Source organism: Salmo salar, chromosome ssa13, assembly GCF_905237065.1.
Source record: "Salmo salar chromosome ssa13, Ssal_v3.1, whole genome shotgun sequence".
Lineage (NCBI taxonomy): Eukaryota > Metazoa > Chordata > Actinopteri > Salmoniformes > Salmonidae > Salmo > Salmo salar.
The window spans coordinates 47,710,823-47,733,728 of NC_059454.1; the positions used below are offsets into that span (position 1 = coordinate 47,710,823).

The following is a 22,906-nucleotide window of genomic DNA, read 5'->3' on the forward strand; positions in this document are numbered from 1 at the left end:
AAGTAGTGTTTAACATTGCGTGAACCCCATGAATATGACTTAACGATCTGATAATCTCAGAGACTACGTAACACGACGTGTGCGTTCTAATGAAGGCCAACATGTTAACACTACTTTTAACAATGCTTCTTGATAAAGGACATGTTTTAAACTCCAGAGTGCGAGCTGTGCCCACTTTCCTCATTTACCCATACGAGGTAGGGCACCTCGGTATCTCTGCTCCCACAATGAAGGCCACAGCCTGCTTATCTATTCAGCAGCAGCAAGCTACCTTAAAAGGTATTGATCTTTAAGAGGAAGTATTATTTTCTGGAGGCTAATCATCTAGACATGCTCAGGCTCCTGCCTCATTAGCATTATAGGAAGACTGACTTCATACGGGACAAACACACAGGCAGTCATGGGGTACGTCCAAATTATCTTCTTTCTCCTAAAGTGTTCACTTGTTCACTTCCCTTCATGGATTTGAAAGGAAATGACTGGTATATGGAAACTTCTTCTAGCCCATGTCAATACTAATCCAATGCTTTTAAATGTGTGGAATTGTGGTGAACAAGTGCACACTTCAGGAGGATTTCAAGCAGATTTAATGAATGTGTTAGATTGGCTTGTTTGTATTCTGTATCGGAACCTGTGAATGCAGAGAGGCATCCTCAGATTCCATTGACAAGGTTTTTCAACACAAGTGCTTGGATGACTCCTTCAAGAAATGCTGACATTACCACTTTCACACACGGACCCCCAGGGTTGAGAACTACTGCTGTAAAATACTATAGCATAGGATGTCTTTCATATACAATGTGTAGGCTGGCATGAGTTTCTTAAAACACAACAACTGAGCAGCACTTCATATGTTGATGATGTAAAGAATATTTGCTGGTCTGTGGTGTGTAATGAGGAGCAACCAGACGCTGCACTTGACACATTTATGAAACTACTTTTTCCAGTTACTAATAAGCACCCACCCGTTAAGAAAATGACTGTAAAAACGGTTAAATCCCCTTGGATTGATGAGGAATCAAAAAATGGTATGGTTGAGAGGGATGAGGCAAAAGGTATGGCAATTAAGTCTGGCAGCACAACTGATTGGCAAACATACTGCAAATTAAGAAATCATGTCACTAAACTAAATAAAAAGAAAAGAAACTACACTATGAAACAAAGATAAATTATATAAAGAAACATAGTAAAAATCTTTGGGGCACCTTAAAAGCCAACTCGGCTCCTTCATTCATTGAATCAGATGGCTCATCCATCACTAAGCCCACTGATAATGCAAACTACTTTAATGACTTTTTCATTGGCAAGATAAGCAAACTTAGGGATGTCTTGCCAGCAACAAACGCTGACACTACACATCCAAGTATATCAGATCAAATTATGAAAGACAAGAATTGTACTTTTTAATTCTGTAAAGTCAGTGTGGAAGAGGTGAAAAGATTATTGTTGTTTATCAACAATGACAAGCCACCAGGGTCTGACAATCTAGATGAAAAATTACTGAGGATAATAGCAGACGGTATTGCCACTCCTATTTGCCACATCTTCAATTTAAGCCTACTAGAGAGCGTGGCCTGGAGGGAAACTAAAGTGATTCCACTACCCAAGAATAGTAAAGCCCACTTTACTGGCTCAAATAGCCAACCAATCAGCCTGTTACCGACCTTTAGTAAACTTCTGGAATAAATTGTGTTTGACCAGACACAATGCTATTTTACAGCAAACAAATTGACAACAGAATTTCAGCATGCTTGTAGGGAAGGACACTCAGCAAGGACAGCACTTACACAAATGACTGATGATTGGCTGAGAGAAATTGATGATAAAATGATTGTGGGGGCTGTCTTGTTAGACTTCAGTGCAGCTTTTGACATTATTGATCATAGTCTGCTGCTGGTTAAAACTGTTTTGGCTTTACACCCCCTGCTATAATGTGGATAAAGAGTTACTTCTATAACAGAACACACAGGGATTTCTTAAATGGAAGCCTATCAAATATAATCCAGTTAGAATCAGGAATTCCCAGTGTAGCTGGGAGTGTAGCTGTTCAGGCCCCTTGCTTTTTTCCATTTTTCTAATGACATGCCACTGACTTTGAGTAAAGCCAGAGTTTCTATGTATGTGGATGACTCAACACTATACACGCCAACTACTACAGTGACTGAAATGACAGCAACACTCAACAAAGAGCTGCAGTTAGTTTCAGAGTGGGTGGCAAGGAATAAGTTCGCCCTAAATATTTCTAAATACTGTATTTGGAACAAAACTCACTAAACCCTAAACCTCAACTAAATCTTGTAATAAATAATGTGGAAATTGAGCAAGTTGAGATGACTAAACTGCTTGGAGTTACACTAGATTGTAAACTGTCATGGTAAAAACATATTGATGCAGTAGTAGCTAAGATGGGGAGAAGTCTGTCTATAGTAAAGCCTTCTTAACAACACTATCAAATACGGCAGGTTCTACAGGCCCTAGTTTTGTCGCACCTTGACTACTGTTCAGTCGTGTGGTCAGGTGCCACAAAAAAGGACTTAGGAAAATTGCAATTGGCTCAGAACAGGGCAGCACGGCTGGCCCTTGGATGTACACAGAGAGCTAATATTAATAATATGCATGTCAATCTCTCCTGGCTGAAAGTGGAGGAGAGATTGACTTCATCACTACTTTTATTTATGAGAGGTTTTGACATGTTGAATGCACCGAACTGTCTGTCTAAACTACTGGCACACAGCTCAGACACCCATACATACCCCACAAGACATGCCACAAGAGGTCTCTTCACAGTCCCCAAGTCCAGAACAGACTATGGGAGGCACACAGTACTACATAGAGCCATGACTACATGGAACTCTATTCCACATCAAGTAACTGATGCAAGCAGTAAAATTGGATTAAAAAACAGGTAAAAAAAACACCTTATGGAACATCGGGGACTGTGAAGCAACACAAACACATACGCACTATACATACACACGGATTTAGTACTGTAGATATGTGGTAGTGGTGGAGTAGGGGCCTGAGGGCACACAGTGTGTTGTGAAATCTGTGAATGTATTGTAATGTTTTTAAAATTGTATAAACTGCCTAAATTTTGCGGAATAGAGCTAAGTAGAGGCAAAAGCCTAGAGGAAAACTTGATTCAGTCTGCTTCCCAACAGATACTGGGAGACAAATTCTCCTTTCAGCAGGACAATAACCTAAAATCTGAAAGGCAAACTATACACTGGAGTTGCTTACCAACACGACATTGAATGTTCCTGAGTGACGTAGTTACAGTTTTGACTTAAATCAGTTTGAAAATATATGGCCCAATTTGAAAATGTTTGTCTAGCAATGATCAACAACCAATTTGACCTTGAAGAATTAAAATATATATATATATGATAATGTGCAAATATTGTACAATCCAGGTGTGCAAAGCTCTTAGAGAGCTGTAATCCCTGCCAAAGGTGATTCTAACATGTTTTGACTCATGGTTGTACAGTGGCAATTTTAGCATGTAAATCTTAGTGGGGCAAATGCAAAAAAAATTTTTTAGATGCATGGCACAAAGAAACTACACTAAACAATACATTAATTGCACTATAACAGTGACAAAAGGTGCCGACAAACTGTTAGGGCCTACATAAAGCTGTCCCAACAGCAGTCCCAAACCCTTACTACTGATACACCTGGCTATCAGCGTAGTCTTGTCTGGCAGCGAAACAGTTCATTCAGCCTCATTTAAAAACACATAGCTGACACGGCTGATTTGCTTAAACAAATGTGGTTTCTACTGACAATTGAGATGTACAAACTATGGCATAAGGGAACGACGAGCGTAGAAAAAGCAATCTGTAATTGTCACGTCCTGACCATAGAAAGCTGTTATTTTAGGTCAGGGCATGGCAGTTTTTTTTTCTAGTTTAGATTTTCTATGTTGTTATGTTATAGTTTTTGTATTTCTATGTTGGGTTTTGTTTGGGATGATCTCCAATTAGAGGCAGATGATCATCCGTTGTGTCTAATTGGAGATCATACTTAAGTAGGGGTTTTTCCCACCTGGGTTGGTGGGAGATTGTTTTTGAGTTAGTGTATGTTTCACCTCTGCGTCACAGTTTGTTGGTTTTGTTCTTTAGTTTATTTGTATGTATTGCATAGTTTCAGAGTTTAATAATAAAATATGTGGAACGATAATCACTTTTGAAATGTACGGCGACAGAATTCATAACATGGGCCGTTTGTACAGTATTCTCCCCTGTACACCAAGTCAGAACTGTAAGATAAATAAAGGGGGCATATAAGCAGACAAGGAAAGCTCTTACAGTATTCGATGATGACATTTCTCTAAAACAGGCTATAGGCTAAATGTGCAGAACAGTAGGCTAAGTTAGGTGAAAGGAGAGCACATTTTTAGGTTGAGGCACATGAGCTACTAACTTACTACACAACATACACTTAGTATTACTTTTTTAGCTACGTACAATACATTTTTGAACTCACCTTGTTGTGCTGTGCTCACTTGAACAGGAAGGTAGCGCAGCAGTCCTTCTTGTGGGCTCTAGAAAGAGTTGGATGACCGTTAAAAATTATTTTCTGTATTTTCCCAGTTGGAGTTAGTTTTATCCGAGTTCTCATTTGTCTTGAACTCACTGAAGTCTGAGATTTCCCAGATCTGAGTTTCCAGTTGTTTTGAACATGGCAGAAGTCATGCTGGATCGACAGCATGGCCAATGTATTCAAATATTTCTGGCCCATGGAGTTACCTTCTTTTTCATGATATCTAATTAGTAGTTACGATCTTGTCTCATCGCTGCAATTCCCCTACGGACTCGGCGACGGTCGAGAGCCAAGCCACACTGCTTCTTGACACACTACTTGCTTAACCCGGAAGCCAGCCGCACTCATGTGACGGAGGAAACACTGTTGAACTGAGGACCGAATTCGATCGACCGGAACGTCACAAGGAGTCGCTAGAGCACGATGAGACAAGGACATCCCGGCCAGCCAAACCCTCCCCTAAACCGGACCACGCTGGGCCAATTGTGTGCCGTCCCATTGATCTCCCGGTCACGGCCGGCTGTGACACAGCCTGGGATCAAACCCGGGGCTGCAGTGCCGCCTTAGCACTCATTGTTGAATTTGCAATTTCCAACTTGTTGTGTAATGTTTATGTCCAATGGCCGATGAGCACCGATACGTTTTATCTACATTTTCTCTTTATATGACAAGGATCGAAAAGGATTTGCCAGTAGATTGCCGACTTGATGCATGATGATGACTGCTTATCTGGCTTGCTAGCTAAGATTTTGAAAGTATGATGTTGACATGATCAGCCCAATCAAAGCTAAGGTATATATAACGTGATTTGACATAATTGTATCTGTGGTCAATGACCTTTAGCCTTCTTGGATGAGCACTTCTAATGTAAGTCTATGGCAGTACCCAAGTGGCTTGAATTTTCGAGCTCTACCCGTAGATTTTGCGGTGACGTAGTGTCTTGTAGCAACGGTCATCAAAATTGTTGAACGTTTTTAAAGACAATTCTAATAAATGTAACAGTTAGACAATGGATGAAGATATATTTTATATATTGTGTTAAAAGACAAGAAAATTATGTGTGCCTCATTTGGATATATGGATAAATTAACATAAAGGGGTGAAACAGGGCTTTAACCAGAAAACACTTTACATTGTTTGCGAGATCAGACATAATATCACTATAATCCTAGTATTAATTTTCAGAAGTTTTCAATTTCACAAAAAAAGTGAACACCAATGAATGTATCTTTCTACTCTTTCTTGTTATGTAATTGTCAAGCTTAAGCCTTCTTATAGATTCAGAAAGCCAATGTATTCCATTGAACCCATTTCAGCCATTACGGGGTGTGTTTGACAGGTCCTACAAACATTCCTGTAGTCGTAGCGTTAACAGAAAAAAAAGACAGGTACAAGCAAGAGTATGAAATAGCCGCAGAAGTAAAATGAAAGCAATCAATCCATGGAGATTAAAGTGACAAGTGGATTTTTGCACCGTTCAAACACAGGACATAGTTGGCTGAAAAATACAGCTCCTCAGGTGGGCGGGCCATGCGTTTTGCTACTTTTACCATGTCTCTCTTTTTCTTTCTTTGTTCCTTTTTCTTACAGCCTATACAGAGCAGATCAAGGAGATGTCCATGATGTCTCTCATTTGCTCCTGCCTATACCCCCAGACATCATACCCCACCACCAACAACCAATTTGGAGGTCAGCCCATGTTTGATGTGAACATTGTGCTTTGTATGTAATTTTTTTTGTCTTTGGCTCATTTTTTTTTACTGTACATCGGATGGCTGGTAATAAATCCTATCCACCACCAATGTGTATCACCCACCCATCTGAGGTAATGGACAGCAGCCATTTTGTGTCTTATGTGTCTTGTGTCTCTACGTAGACTTGGAGGTGAAGTCCATCAACAAGCGACTGTCGGGCCAGTCCTTTGAGGTGATCCTGAAATCCCCCACCGACCTGTTCCCAGGCAGTCCCAGTACCCTGGCCTCTCCCCCCGCCCAGGCGTCTCCTCCCAAGAGGAACATCTCCCTGGACGAACTGCAGAGGAGGCTGGAGGCTGCTGAGGAGAGGAGAAAAGTAAGAGAGGAAGATGAGGGAAAGGAGGGAGGGAGAAAGAGATGTAGGGGGGAAAAGAGAATAGGGGAAAATATTGTGAGATAGAAGTTCATGGATTTGCTGAGGAGAGGTAAAAGGTAAGAGAGGAGAACAGAGATAAAGGAGAGTGACAGAAAATGGAATGAGGAATAGGGGGGAGCAAGGCAGGAAAAAGCAGGTCAGGTTCATGGAGTTCATGGAGGTTGCTGAGGAGAGGTTGCTAATAGATGACAGAAAGGAAGGAGGATACAAGTGTATTGAGCAAAAAATGAGGGAGGATGGGAGAGGGAAAAAGCTGGTGAAGTAAGTTCTTGGAGTTTGCTGAGAGGAAGGTAGAGGAGGATGGGATGAAAAGGGAGACAGAAGGCAGGGAAAGAAAGATAGGGAGGAAAAAATGGCAATCAATCACACTACCATTCAAAAGTTTGGGGTTACTTAGAAATGTCCTTGTTTTCCATGAAAACATACATGAAATGAGTTGCAAAATGAATAGGAAACATAGTCAAGACGTCGACAAGGTTATAAATAAGGATTTTTAATTGAAATAATAATTGTGTACTTCAAACTTTGCTTTCGTCAAAGAATCCTCCATTTGCAGCAATTACAGCCTTGCAGACCTTTGGCATTCTAGTTGTCAATTTGTTTAGGTAAATTTAAGAGATTTCACCCCATGCTTCCTGAAGAACCTCCCACAAGTTGGATTGGCTTCATGGGCACTTCTTACGTACCATACGGTCGAGCTGCTCCCACAACAGCTCAATAGGGTTGAGATCCGGTGACTGTGCTGGCCACTCCATTATAGACAGAATACCAGCTGACTGCTTCTTCCCTAAATAGTTATTGCATAGTTTGGAGCTGTGCTTTGGGTCATTGTCCTGTTGTGGGAGGAAATTGGCTCCAATTAAGAGCTGGTCCACAGGGTATGGCATGGCGTTGCAAAATGGAGTGATAGCCTTCCTCCTTCAACATCCCTTTACCCTGTACAAATCATCACATTGCCTCCACCATGCTCGACAGTTGGCGTCAAGGACTCCTCCAGAATCTTTTCATTTTTTCTGCGTCTCACAAATGTTCTTCTCTGTGATCCGAACACTTCAAACAGATTTGTCTGTCCATTAAAAAAATTCGAATCTTCCTCTGTCCAATGTCGGTGTTCTGTTGCCCATCTTAATCTTTTCTTTTTATTGGCCAGTCTGAGATTTGGCTTTTTCTTTCCCACTCTGCCGAGAAGCCCAGCATCCCGGAGTCCTCTCTTCACTGTTGACGTTGAGACTGGTGTTTTGCGTGTACTATTTCATGAAACTGCCAGTTGAGGACTTGTGAGGCGTCTGTTTCTCAAACTAGACACTCTAATGTACTTGTCCTCTTGCTCAGTTATGCACCGGGGCCTCCCACTCCTCTTTCAATTCTGGTTAGAGCCAGATTGCGCTGTTCTGTGAAGGGAGTAGTACACAGCGTTGTACGAGATCTTCAGTTTCTTGACAATTCCTCGCATGGAATAGCCTTCATTTCTTAGAACAAGAATAGACTGACGAGTTTCAGAAGAAAAGTCTTTGTTGCTGGCCATTTTGATCTTGTAATCGAACCCACAAATGCTGATGCTCCAGATACTCAACTAGTCTAAAGAAGGCCAGATTTATTTCTACTTTAATCAGTACAACAGTTTTCAGCTGTGCTAACATAATTGCAAAAGGGTTTTCTAATGATCAATTAGTCTTTTAAAATGAAAAACTTGGATAAGCTAACACAACATGCCATTGGAACACAGGACTAATGGTTGCTGATAATGGGCCTCCGTACGCCTATGTATGCAGATATTTCAGCATTGAAGGTCCCCAAGAAGCCTTCTTCTTAGGGCTAGGCATCCCGCCAGCGGGTCACCTGTCGACAACTTACGGGGAAATTGGAGGGCGCGCAATTCAAATAAATAATCGTAAAAATTATGGATATTAAACATTTAGGTACATAAAAGTGTCTTATATCGGTTAAAAGCATAAAGTCTTGTTCATCTAACTGTATTGTCCGATTTACAATAGGCTTTACAGCGAAAGCATGCCATGCGATTGTTTGATGACGGCGCCCCATATCAAAATATTTTTCAACCAGCACAGGCTTCATAAAATCACAAATAGCGATTAAATATTCACTTACTTTTTGAAAATCTTCCTCTGATTTGCAATCCAATGGGTCCCAGCTACAACATGCATTGTCGTTTTGTTAGATAAAATCCTTCTTTATATCCCCAAAAAATCAGTTTGGTTGGCGCCATCGATTTGAGTAATCGACTCGTTCAACTTGCAGAGAAAGGAATCCAAAAAGCTACCTCTAAACTTTGTTAAAAAAAGTCAAAATACGTTTATATTTTACCCTAAAATGTAATTAAATTGTAATATTTCATACAGAAAGAAGTATGTTCAATAGGAAAGCAAAATTAGCAGGTGTGCGTCCTCTTCATCGCGCGTGCACAGACTGATTTCCAACTGACTCCCAGTACTAAAACTCAAAATTCTTCCTCATTTGGGAAGAAACAAGCCTGAAACCTTGAACAAAGACTGTTGACATCTAGTGAAAGCCATAGGAATTGCAATCTGGGAGCTGGAATTGCATATGCCCTATAGCTTTCCATTGTAAGAGCATGGGATCTCAAAAAAATAAAATTTCCGGTTGTTTTGTCTTTGGATTGTCTCCTACCATATCAATTGTGTTATAGTCTCATATATTATTTTAACATTTCTACAAACTTCAAAGTGTTTTCTATCCAATGGTACCCATTAAATGCATATCCTGGCTTCTGGGCCTGAGTAACAGGCAGTTTACTTTGAGCACATCAGTCAGACAGGAAGTGGAGAAAAATACACCCTAGCCTGATTAACTTTTTTTAAATGGAAGACATTTGCAACCACCAAGACTCTTCCTAGAGCAGGCCGCCCAGCCAAACAGAGCAATCGGGGGAGAAGGGCCTTGGTCAGGGAGGTGACCAACAACCCGATGGTCACTCTGATTGAGCTCCAGAGTTCCTCTGTGGAGATGGGAGAACCTTCCAGAAGGACAACCATCTCTGCAGCACTCCACCAATCCAGCCTTTATGGTGAAGTAGCCAGACGGAAGCTATTCCTCAGTAAAAGGTACATGACAGCCCGCTTGGAGTTTGCCAAAAGGCACCTAATGGACTATCAGACCATGAGAAACAAGAGTCTCTGGTCTGATGAAACCAAGATTGAACTCTACGGCCTGAATGCCACGCGTCATGTCTAGGATGTTTTTCAGTGGCAGGGACTGGGAGACTAGTCAGGATCGAGGAAAAGATGAACGGAGCAAAGTACAGAGAGATCCTTGATGAAAACGCTCTGGAGCAGCTTCAGGACCTCAGATTGGGGGCCTCAGACTTCACCTTCCAACAGGACAACGACCCTTAGCACAGAGCCAAGACAAGGCAGGAGTGGCTTCCGGACAAGTCTCTGAATGTCCTTGAGTGGTCCAGCCAGAACCCGGACTTGAACCCAATCGAACATCTCTGGAGAGACCTGGAAATAGCTGTGCAGCAACGCTTCCCATACAACCTTAGAGCTTGATAGGATATGCAGAGAAGAATGGGAGAAACTCCCCAAATACAGGTGTGCCAAGCTTGTAGCATCATACCCCTTGGGGCTGTATTTGCTACCAAAGGTGCATCAACAAAGTAATGAGTAAAGGGTCTGAATAGTTATGTAAATGTAATATTTCCATTTTTGCAAACATTTATAAAAAACAGTTTTTGTCATTATGGGGTATTCTGTGTAGATTGATGAGGGGAAAAATCTTGAATCCTTTTTAGAATAAGGCTGTATCGTAACAAAATGTCGAAAAAGTAAAGGGGTCTGAATACTGAATACCGAATGCACTGTATAAGGGAAGATGAATGATATGGGGTAACAAATACAAGTCTCCCTTTAGACATCCAGAACCTCTACTGAAATGCCAGAGCGGTCACACATGAATGAGCTTCGTTGTGTTCATAAGGTATCAAATGTAAGAAAGCAAACTGAAACAGGGAGGGACTATATGGACTTGTCCAATAAGAAATGCTTATTGTCCTTTTTTTCCAACATTCTTCAAAACCTTTTCTGTCACATGCCCTAATGAACACAACCTTGAAAAAAAGAGGCGGATAGTTTACATTTCAGACAGACAGAAATAACTAGCAACATGGCTTCATTCTAGTTTGGGGGTTTTCCTGTGTTTTCTGTAAGCATTTTTCACCTCACCTTTTTCTACTGTGCATTTTCACTTCAGTGGAAAAACTGAGAACTAACTAGCATTGTTGAGTGACAACTGCTTCATTTCTTGGTTGCGTATCACACAGTCACTTCCCTGGGGGAAGGAGCAGTCATGAATGGGGAGGACCTGTCATCGCTGCTGGAATATAATGTACCAAAGAGAGGAGAGAAATGTGTCTGTGGAAGCCTGGGGGCGAAACAAGCCCCCAGGCTTCAAACCGAAACCCAAATTATTGTTTCAAAATCTGGTTGACTCATTTGACAATAAATGAGACAAATAATTACCATTTTGAATTATTGGGGAAATTATATAATCAATTATATAATCATACACGCACAATTTGCACATCTACAATTCTGATTTAGATACAGTACAAGTCTGCATTGAATATCAAGCTATTTAGAGTGGATGAAAAAAGGTAGTCACAGCCCTAACATAATAGTTTCTAGTAGACTATCGAATGTTGCTTCAGAGTGTACTTGTTCTCTCTGCTCCATAGTCCCAGGAAGCTCAGGTGCTGAGGCATTTGGCTGAGCGGAGGGAGCACGAGAGGTAGGTGCTACACAAGGCCATGGAAGAGAACAACAACTTCAGCAAGATGGCAGAAGAGAAGCTCAACTCCAAAATGGAGGCGAAGAAAGCGAACCGGGAGACGTACCTGAACTCTCTGAAGCAGCGGCTCTGCAAGAAGGTAAGGACCTGTTTTTTTTCTCTCTGCCATTCCTCTATTTCTTCCTCAGATAAATAAATATCTGTCCTCAGAACAGTAAGTTCTCTCTGGGGAAAGGTGAGGCGAACAGACTACAGCCTGTCACCTACGTCTTGACTGGTTTCTGTTTGAGGTCTTTTTGGTCTTCCTAGGAGATGCATGCTGCCAAAGTGCGCCGGAACAAGCAGACCTTTTCGGATAAGGAAGCTTTCCTGAAAGGAATTTCCGGCTTGTGTGAAGTGTGTTTTTAGAAAGGTTACACTTTTGTGTCATAATTATGCCCTGCACCCTGCTATATCATCTGTCATTCAACAGAGGAACACGTTTACCTACAATATATCTCAACTGCCATAATTCTTCATCTCTAAACACATCTCTACAGAATAACGTTTCTTTCACTAAAACATCAACACCTCCAGCTTTTCAACTAGAAGATTTTCACATTTTTAAATGGTTGTAATGAATTCTAATTGCTGGAATTCCAAATGCACTGTGCACTCCCACACACACATACATCTAGACATTTTCTAGACTAACATAAACCTTGCTATCTGTCTCTGACATTGTTGCAACATTATCTCAATATTCAAATTCAATCTCCAACTGTCCCATAGTAATGAACGTGTAAGGTATGGGAGTCAGGACGAGAGAGAGAGGCAGACAGCGTTTCTCAGGCAATCGAAATCATTAATCAGCTGGCATCATTTTTATGGACATATACAAAGAAATGTCAATTGAAAAACTGTCAAACGAAACAAAGCCCAGTCTTTCCAGCTTCAGATTGAAGTTATTCTATTAGCTGTGTTGTCGGCTAGCTCGTCTGAACAACAGTGTCCTAACGAGAGAGCACAGAATGCCAGCATCCCGGAGTTGCCTCTTCACTGTTGACATTGAGACTGGTGTTTTGCAGGTACTATTTAATGAATTTGCCAGTTGAGGACTTGTGAGGCGTCTGTTTCTTAAACTAGACACTCTAATGTACTTGTCCTCTAGCTCAGTTGTGCACCGGGGCCTCCCACTCCTCTTTCAATTCTGGTTAGAGCCAGTTTGCGCTGTTCTACGAAGGGAGTAGAACACAGCATTGTACGAGATCTTCAGTTTCTTGGCAATTTCTCGCATGGAATAGCCTTCATTTCTCAGAACAATAATAGACTGATGAGTTTCAGAAGAAAAGTCTTTGTTTCTGGTCATTTTGAGCCTGTAATCGAACCCATAAATGCTGATGCTCCAGATACTCAACTAGTCTAAAGAAGGCCAGTTTTATTTCTTCTGTAATCAGCTGTGTTAACATAATTGCAAAGTGTGCCTTGAATTAAAAATAAATCACAGTCAGAGTCACCAGCAAAGCACCTCCACACCATGACACCTCCTCCTCCATGCTTCACAGTTGGAACCACACATGTGGAGGTCATCCGTTCACCTACTCTGCGTCTCACAAAGACACAGCGGTTGAAACCAAAAATCTCAAATTTGGTCTCATGAGACCAAAGGACACATTTCCACCGGTCTAATTTCCATTGTTCATGTTTCTTGGCCCAAACAAGTCCCATCTTCTTATTGGTGTCATTTAGTAGTGGTTTCTTTGCAGCAATTTGACCATAAAGGCCTGATTCTAGCAGTCTCGTCTGAACAGTTGATGTTGATGTGTCTGTTACTTGAACTCTATGAAGCATTTATTTGGGCTGCAATTTCTAAGGCTGGTAACTCTAAATGAACTTATCCTCTGCAGCAGAGTTAACTCTGGGTCTTCCTTTCCTGTGGCGGTTCTCATGAGAGCCAGTTTCATCATAGCTCTTGATGGTATTTGCGACTGCACTTGAAGAAACTTTCAAAGTTCTTGAAATTTTACGGATTGACTGACCTTCATGTCTTAAAGTATGATGGACTGTTGTTTCTGCCCTAATATGGACTTGGTCTTTTACCAAATAGGGCTATCTTCTGTATACCACCCCTACCTTGTCACAACACAACTGATTGGCTGAAACGCATCAAGGAAAGAAATTCCACAAATTCACTTTTAACAAGGAACATCTATTCATTGAAATGCATTTGAGGTGACTACCTCATGATGCTGGTTGAAAGAATGCCAGAAGTGTGCAAAGCTGTCCGCAAAGGCAAAAGGTGGCTACTTTGAAGAATCTTAAACATAAAATATATTTTCATGTTTAACACTTTCTTGGCTACTACATGATTCCATATGTGTTATTCATAGTTTGATGTCTTCACTATTAGTAAACATAAAGAAAAAGCCTTGAATGAGTAGGTATGTCCAAACTTTTGACTAGTACTGTATGTACAGATCTAACATTTCCCCTATTTTACCCACCGAAACTAAGTGTGCAAGACTGATTCAAAGCATTTGAGGTGACCAGGACATGAGTGTGTCCAAACAGGGTGAGGAGACAAAGTAGCCTGTAGTGGTTGTAGTTCTGGGGCCTGTCCAGGTTGCACAGCTAACTGGTCATACTAGACAAGCTGCAGCAACAAGGCCAATATCCTTCCTATATGACAGGCAGGGTATTCAGGGCTGTGTGGTGATCAGTTTCCATTTTATAGCTTTCATAGCAACGAGACCATTGACTTACTGGAATGTTATCTCATCCTGAATGATGCTGGGGATACTCCAGTAGTGGAATGGTTGGTTGACTGGTTGTGAAGGAGAGTCTGTGAAAGGGCTGTCACAAACAGATCTTAGATCTTTCCAACACCTAATTGGCCTGTGGTTGGAGTTGTTTATGTTGAATGTGGCAAAGAAATCTTACAGGTCATGTCCTACATATTCCTTTATATTCCTTTGGAAATTGGGTAGGATGATTACTTAGAATGTAGGTCATCGACCATAACTATAAAGTGTTGGTTATGAGTGACTTAGCACAGCTCCATAAACATATAAACTACCATTCAAAAGTTTGGGGTCACTTAGAAATGACCTTTTTGAAAGAAAAGCACATTTTCTGTCCATTAAAATAACTTCAAATTGATCAGAAATACAGTGTAGACATGGTTCATGTTGTAAATGACTATTGTAGCTGGAAACTGATGATTTTTAATGGGACAGCTACCCAGGCGTAAAGAGGCCCATTATAAGCAACCATCACTCCTGTGTTCCAATGGCACGTTGTGTTAGCTAATCCAAGTTTATAATTTTAAAAGGCTAATTGATCATTAGAAAAACCTTTTGCCATTATGTTACCACAGCTGAAAACTGTAGTCCTGATTAAAGAAGCAATAGACATGTTGAGTATCTGGTGCAATAACTCAATTCGCTCTTCCACTTCTTGTAAACAACGCCATTTTTTTTTATTTTGGCAAAGGGTCACGTATACAGAACTTAATGCACTCTGTTCGTAACATCTTTTAGATTTGGGAACAGAAACATTTAGTCAGATCGGACTTTTCTTCGATGAGAAAATCAGCAGAATGTCGGCCCAGTTCAATCTCGCTCCATCTTCTCCCACTGCCGGCCACTGGGCTTCCTCTCCTTACCATATTTGATGGTAAGTGGAACCGTCAACCGGATGCTTCAGCTTTATACATCCGGTGAAACATCTGGCTCATTGCTCTATTTGTGACGTAACCATCCAGTGACTGCGCATAACCTACGCTCTTGAACTTTGAGCAACGTTAGCGTTATTCTTGACCACTACAACAGCAGCCATTTCTGAAAAAGGTAAGATGAGCAAGTTTCACAGTACTAAAAAACAGCCATATATGTGCCTCTGTTGTTAGCAAGCAACTGCTCCTCACGACGCAGCAGAACGTAAACACTGGACGCTTCGGTCGGGCCGTCGTAACTTGCTACGTTATTTCATCCCCACGGCGTAGTTAGCTGGCGTTGGCTTGCTGTGCGTTAACTGTGAAGCTCAGTTTAAAATGAAATGCCAGTTAAAAAAAATATATATAAAAAAAAAAATTAAAAAATGAAATGCCAGTGTATGGTTCCGCTAACTTAGTGAACTATCCAGCTAGTGCGCCATAGCTATAGTACATGTATCTCTGCCTTGTTTGGGCCTGGCTTGACATGCTAAACTTAGCCACCCCACTAGCTTCTTATACCATGAATAATGTACCTACAGCACAAAAACTGCAATGAGAAGAACTAACGTTATACGTAACATCTAGTTAGTTCAATAGTGTTGATTCCAAATGTCTTAGCTTGTTAGTCAGGCCCTCCACATAATATTCATCCCTAACTACTTAGTAGGCATGTGTATATTTCCCTTTCAAGCGATTAGTAGGCATGTGTATATTTCCCTTTCAAGCGATTAGTAGGCATGTGTATATTTCCCTTTCAAGACGATTCTAGATACTTTAGTGTAGATCATGCCTCAACCCCATCGAACACCTTTGGAATGAATTTGAACGCCCTAAATCGCCCAACATCAGTTGCGACCTCACTAATGCTCTTGTGGCTGAATGGAAGCAAGTCCCCTCAGCAATGTTCCAACATCTAGTGGAAAGCCTTCCCAGTAGAGTGGAGTCTAATGATGTTGGTTGATTAGGCCTGGCTCGCAGTCGACATTCCAATTCATCCCTAAGGTGTTTCATCAAATGTTATTGGTCACATACATTGTTAGCAGATGGTAATGCGAGTTTAGCGAAATGCTTGTGCTTCTAGTTCTGACAGTGCAGTAATATCTAACAATTCTCCAACAACTACCTAATACACAAATCTAAAGGGGTGAATGAGAATATGGTTACATTTACGTCATTTAGCAGACGCTATTATCCAGAGCGACTTACAAATTGGTGCATTCACCTTATGATATCCAGTGGAACAACCACTTTACAATAGTACATCTATATCTTTTTTTTGTGGGGGGGGTATGGGTTAGAAGGATTACTATATCCTATCCCAGGTATTCCTTAAAGAGGTGGGGTTTCAGGTGTCTACAGAAGGTGGTGATTGACTCCGCTGTCCTGGCGTCGTGAGGGAGCTTGTTCCACCATTGGGGTGCCAGGGCAGCGAACAGTTTTGACTGGGCTGAGCGGGAACTGTGCTTCCGCAGAGGTAGGGGGGCCAGCAGGCCAGAGGTGGATGAACGCAGTGCCCTTGTTTGGGTGTAGGGCCTGATCAGAGCCTGAAGGTACGGAGGTGCCGTTCCCCTCACAGCACTGTAGGCAAGCACCATGGTCTTGTAGCAGATGCGAGCTTCAACTGGAAGCCAGTGGAGTGTGCGGAGGAGCGGGGTGACGTGAGAGAATTTGGGAAGGTTGAACACCAGACGGGCTGCGGCGTTCTGGATGAGTTGTAGGGGTTTAATGGCACAGGCAGGGAGCCCCGCCAACAGGGAGTTGCAGTAATCCAGACAGGAGATGACAAGTGCCTGGATTAGGACCTGCGCCGCTTCCTGTGTAAGGCAGGGTCGTACTCTGCGAATGTTGTATAGCATGAACCTACAGGATCGGGTCACCGCCTTGATGTTAGCGGAGAACGACAGGGTGTTGTCCAGGGTCACGCCGAGGCTCTTAGCACTCTGGGAGGAGGACACAAGGGAGTTGTCAACCGTGATGGCGAGATCATGGAACGGGCAGTCCTTCCCCGGGAGGAAGAGCAGCTCCGTCTTGCCGAGGTTCAGCTTGTGGTGGTGATCCGTCATCCACACTGATATGTCTGCCAGACATGCAGAGATGCGATTCGCCACCTGGTTATCAGAAGGGGGAAAGGAGAAGATTAATTGTGTGTCGTCTGCGTAGCAATGATAGGAGAGACCATGTGAGGATATGACAGAGCCAAGTGACTTGGTGTATAGCGAGAATAGGAGAGGGCCTAGAACTGAGCCTTGGGGGACACCAGGGGTGAGAGCACGTGGTGCGGAGACGGATTCACGGAGACGGATGAGAGGAGAGAGTGTGTTTGTGTGTGTATATATATATATATATATATATTTTTTTATTTATTTCACCTTTATTTAACCAGGTAGGCTAGTTGAGAACAAGTTCTCATTTGCAACTGCGACCTGGCCAAGATAAAGCGCCGCAATTCGACACATACAACAACACAGAGTTACACATGGAATAAACAAAACACAGTCAATAATACAGTAGAACAAAAGAAAACAAAAAGTTTATATACAGTGAGTGCAAATGAGGTAAGTTAAGGCAATAAATATGCCATGGTGGCGAAGTAATTACAATATAGCAATTAAACACTGGAATGGTAGATGTGTAGAAGATGAATGTGCAAGTAGAGATACTGGGGTGCAAAGGAGCAAGATAAATACATTCAGTATGGGGATGAGGTTGGTAGATAGCCCATCTATGTACAGGTGCAGTGATCTATGAGCTGCTCTGACAGCTGGTGCTTAAAGCTAGTGAGGGAGATATGAGTCTCCAGCTTTACTGATTTTTGCAGTTCGTTCCAGTCATTGGCAGCAGAGAACTGGAAGGAAAGGCGGCCAAAGGAGGAATTGGCTTTGGGGGAGACCAGTGAGATATACCTGCTGGAGCGCATGCTACGAGTGGGTGCTGCTATGGTGACCAGTGAGCTGAGATAAGGCGGGGCTTTACCTAGCAGAGACTTGTAGATAAATTGTAGCCAGTGGGTTTGGCGACGAGTATGAAGCGAGGGCCAACCAACGAGAGCGTACAGGTCGCAATGGTGGGTAGTGTGTGGGGCTTTGGTGACAAAACGGATGGCACTGTGATAGACTGCATCCAGTTTGTTGAGTAGAGTGTTGGAGGCTATTTTATAGATGACATCACCGAAGTCGAGGATCGGTAGGATGGTCAGTTTTACGAGGGTGTGTTTGGCAGCATGAGTGAAGGATGCTTTGTTGCGATATAGGAAGCCGATTCTAGATTTCATATTGGATTGGAGATGCTTAATGTGAGTCTGGAAGGAGAGTTTACAGTCTAACCAGACACCCAGGTATTTGTAGTTGTCCACGTATTCTAAGTCAGAGCCGTCCAGAGTAGTGATGCTGGACGGGTGAGCAGGTGCAGGCAGTGATTGATTGAATAGCATGCATTTCGTTTTACCTGTGTTTAAGAGCAGTTGGAGGCCACGGAAGGAGAGTTGTATGGCATTGAAGCTCGTCTGGAGGTTAGTTAACACAGTGTCCAAAGAGGGGCCAGAAGTATACAGAATGGTGTCGTCTGCGCAGAGGTGGATCAGAGAATCACCAGCAGCAAGAGCAACATCATTGATGTATACAGAGAAGAGAGTCGGCCCGAGAATTGAACCCTGTGGCACACCCATAGAGACTGCCAGAGGTCCGGAAAATAGGCCCTCCGATTTGACACACTGAACTCTATCAGAGAAGTAGTTGGTAAACCGGGCGAGGCAATCATTTGAGAAACCAAGGCTGTCGAGTCTGCCAATAAGAATGTGGTGATTGACAGAATCGAAAGCCTTGGCCAGGTCGATGAATACGGCTGCACAGTAATGTCTCTTATCGATGGCGGTTATGATGTCGTTTAGGACCTTGAGCATGGCTGGGGTGCACCCATGACCAGCTCTGAAACCAGATTGCATAGTGGAGAAGGTACGGTGGGATTCGAAATGGTTGGTAACCTGTTTGTTAACTTGGCTTTCGAAGACCTTAGAAAGACAGGGTAGTAGTATAATAGTGGGCACTTTGAATTAGAGGTCGACCGATTAATCGGAATGGCCGATTAATTAGGGCCGATTTCAAGGTTTCATAACAATCGGTATTTTTGGCCACCGATTTGCCTTTATTTTTTATATAAATATTTTTTTACTAGGCAAATCAGTTAAGAACATCTTATTTTCAATGACGGCCTAGGAACGGTGGGTTAACTGCCTTGTTCAGGGGCAGAACGACAGATTTTTACCTTGTCAGCTTGGGGATTCAATCTTGCAACCTTAGGGTTAACTAGTCCAACGCTCTAACCACCTGCTTTACATTGCACTCCACGAGGAGCCTGCCTGTTACGCGAATGCAGTAAGAAGCCATGGTAAGTTGCTAGCTAGCATTAAACTTGTCTTATAAAAAAACAATCAATCAATCATAATCACTAGTTAACTACACATGGTTGACGATATTACTAATTTATCTAGCCTGTCCTGCGTTGCACATAATCGATGCGGTGCGCATTCGCGAAAAAGGTTGCTCCAACCTGTACCTAACCATAAACCTCAATGTCTTTCTTAAAATCAATACACAAGTGTATATATTTTTAAACCTGCATATTTAGTTAATATTGCCTGCTAACATGAATTTCTTTTAACTAGGGAAAATGTGTCACCTCTGCAACAGAGTCAGGGTATATGCAGCCGTTTGGGCCGCCTGGCTCGTTGCGAACTGTGTGAATGCTATTTCTTCCTAACAAAGACAGCCAACTTCGCCAAACGGGGAATGATTTAACAAAAGCGCATTTGCGAAAAAAGCACAATCGTTGCACGACTGTACCTAACCATAAACATCAATGCCTTTCTTAAAATCAATACACAGAAGTATATATTTTTAAACCTGCATATTTAGCTAAAAGAAATCCAGGTTAGCAGGCAATATCAACCAGGTGAAATTGTGTCACTTCTCTTCCGTTCATTGCACGCAGAGTCAGTGTATATGCAACAGTTTGGGCCGCCTGGCTCGTTGCGAACTAATTTGCCAGAATTTTATGGAATTATGACATAACATTGAAGGTTGTCCAATGTAACGGGAGTATTTAGACTTATGGATGCCACCCGTTAGAGAAAATACGGAACGTTTCCGTATTTCACTGAAAGAATAAACGTGATAGTTTCCGGATTCGACCATATTAATGACCTAAGGCTCGTATTTCTGTGTGTTATTATGTTATAATTAAGTCTATGATTTGATAGAGCAGTCTGACTGAGCGGTGGTAGGCAGCAGCAGGCTCGTAAGCATTCATTCAAAACAGCACTTTACTGCGTTTTGCCAGCAGCTCTTCGCTGTGCTTCAAGCATTGCGCTGTTTATGACTTCAAGCCTATCAACTCCCGAGATTAGGCTGGTGTAACCGATGTGAAATGGCTAGCTAGTTAGCGGGGTGCGCGCTAATACCGTTTCAAAAGTCACTCACTCTGAGACTTGGAGTAGTTGTTTCCCTTGCTCTGCATGGGCAACGCTGCTTCGAGGGTGGCTGTTGTCGATGTGTTCCTGGTTCGAGCCCAGGTAGGAGCGAGGAGAGGGACTGAAACTATACTGTTACACTGGCAATACTAAAGTGCCTATAAGAACATCCAATAGTCAAAGGTATATGAAATACAAATTGTATAGAGAGAAATAGTCCTATAATTCCTATAATAACTACAACCTAAAACTTCTTACCTAGGAATATTGAAGACTCATGTTAAAAGGAACCACCAGCTTTCATATGTTCTCATGTTCTGAGCAAGGAACTTAAATGTTAGCTTTCTTACAGGGCACATAATGCACTTTTACTTTCTTCTCCAACACTTTGTTATTGCATTTATTTAAACCAAATTGAACAGGTTTCATTTTATGAGGCTAAATTGATTTTATTGATGTATTATTTTAAGTTAAAATAAGTGTTCATTCAGTATTGTTGTAATTGTCATTATTACAAATAAATAAAAATTGGCCGATTTTAATCGGTATCGGCTTTTTTGGTCCTCCAATAATCGGTATCGGCGTTGAAAAATCATAATCGGTCGACCTCTACTTTGAATACAGTGCCAGGGAGGAGTTATTGTGACAGGGTAGGAACCAAAGTGTTGACAAGTGTTTCCTAGAGGACCTATAATCTTTGGCTACATTGGATGGTTTCTCTTAGCTACGTCATGTAGCTAACATATTCTTGCTTTGTCTATTCTTTTGATTTAGAAGATACTGTTGCACCTAAAACATGCAGAGGTAGGTCTATACCATCACTGGTATTATCAGGCGGTATAGCTATTTACGTTTGCTCTGATTTAGTAAATTTATAAGCTAGCTAGTGATTAGCATTAGCGGCTAACAAGATTTAGGGCCAACATACTAAAAAAAGGCGTGCTGCAGAGACTGAACGCGAGGCGGAACAACAAATGTGCTCCTTGAGTGACGGGACAGGGCTAGTTCTGTGTGGAAAGCGGCATATAGCGAGAGCGGAGAGAGATGACTCAAGTAGCGAAGTAAACTATAAAAAGGGACACATTCATCATATTAAAAAATAAAACATTAAAATACCATTTTATAAAAGGTAAAATAAAAACCAAAACCGGTCTGTGCATCAATATCGGTTTATGGTATACCGCCCAGGCCTATTGTGGGCCAAACGTTTTTGGGAACCTCTGATGTAGGCACCTGAGCTGAGCCACTAGTTCATTTGCAATGTTTTGCAGATTGTGTTTTTGAGCTAGTAATGTGTCAATATTTATCTTCAAAAATGAGCTTTGACATAGCCAATGAATATACACGTAACAAAAATTATAAACGTAAAGTGTTGGTCCCATATTTCATGAGCTGAAATAACAGATCCCAAAAATGTTCCATACACAAAAAGCTTATTTCTCTGATTTTGTGCAGAAATGTAAATCCTGTTAGTGAGCATTCCTTCTTTGCCAAGATATGCCACACCTCTCAGGTGGATGATTATCAAGAAGCTGATTTAAACAGCATGATCATTACACAGATGCACCTTGTGCTGGGGACAAAACGCCTCTCTAAAATGTGCAATTTTGTCACAGTGCTGCAGATGTCTCAAGTTTTGTACAAGTGTACAATTGGCATGCTTACAGCAGGAAGGTCCAGAGCTGTTGCCAGACTTGAATGTTCATTTCTCTACTATATGCTGCCTCCAATGTCGTTTTAGAGAATTTGTATGTCCAACTGGCCTCACAACCGCAGATCACACGTATGGCGCCGTGTGGGCGAGCGGTTTGCTGATGTCAACGTTGTAAACAGAGTGCTCCATTGTGGCGGTTGGGTTATGGTATGGGAAGTCATAAGCTACGGACAATCAACACAATTGTATTTTATTGATGGCAATTTTGAATGCACAGAAATATATCGTGACGAGTTCCTGAGGCCCGTTTTTATACATTTAAATTTTTTCAAAATTAAAATTTTAAGGTATCTGTATTCCCAGTCACGTGAAAACCGTAGATTAGGGCCTAATGAATTCATTTAAATTAACTGATTTCCTTATATGAACTGTAACTCAGTAAAATCTTTGAAATTGTTGCATTTTTATATTTTTGTGTGTAGCACAACTTTGGATTTCATCCAGTCTCAAAATCAAATGGTTTAGACCGAGTTTGACACATGTTCCACGGAGGGCCGAGTGTCAGCGGGTTTTCACTCGCTTGTACTTGATTGATGAATTAAGGCCACTGTTAAGTAAGAAACTGCCCTCCCCTGGTTGTCTAGTTGAAAGGAAG

General features: G+C 41.8%; 1 protein-coding gene and 1 pseudogene across 6 annotated transcripts in view; both read left to right on the forward strand.

Moving 5' to 3' along the window:
- Window positions 1–400: 400 nt before the first annotated feature.
- Window positions 401–11,847, forward strand: LOC106567297 (stathmin-3-like; annotated as a pseudogene).
- Window positions 11,848–15,122: 3,275 nt separating this feature from the next.
- The window catches only part of LOC106566943 (glucocorticoid modulatory element-binding protein 2), a 42,877-nt gene continuing 35,093 nt past the window's right edge, over window positions 15,123–22,906 (forward strand). For 3 of the 6 annotated variants that reach the window (XM_014135611.2, XM_014135612.2, XM_045693342.1), the window contains exon 1: window positions 15,127–15,266. The gene's annotated coding sequence lies outside the window, so the exon portion shown is untranslated. Of the gene's footprint in view, window positions 15,267–22,906 lie in introns of all 6 variants that reach the window. The other 3 variants (XM_014135609.2, XM_014135614.2, XM_014135613.2) reach the window with 3 other exon arrangements.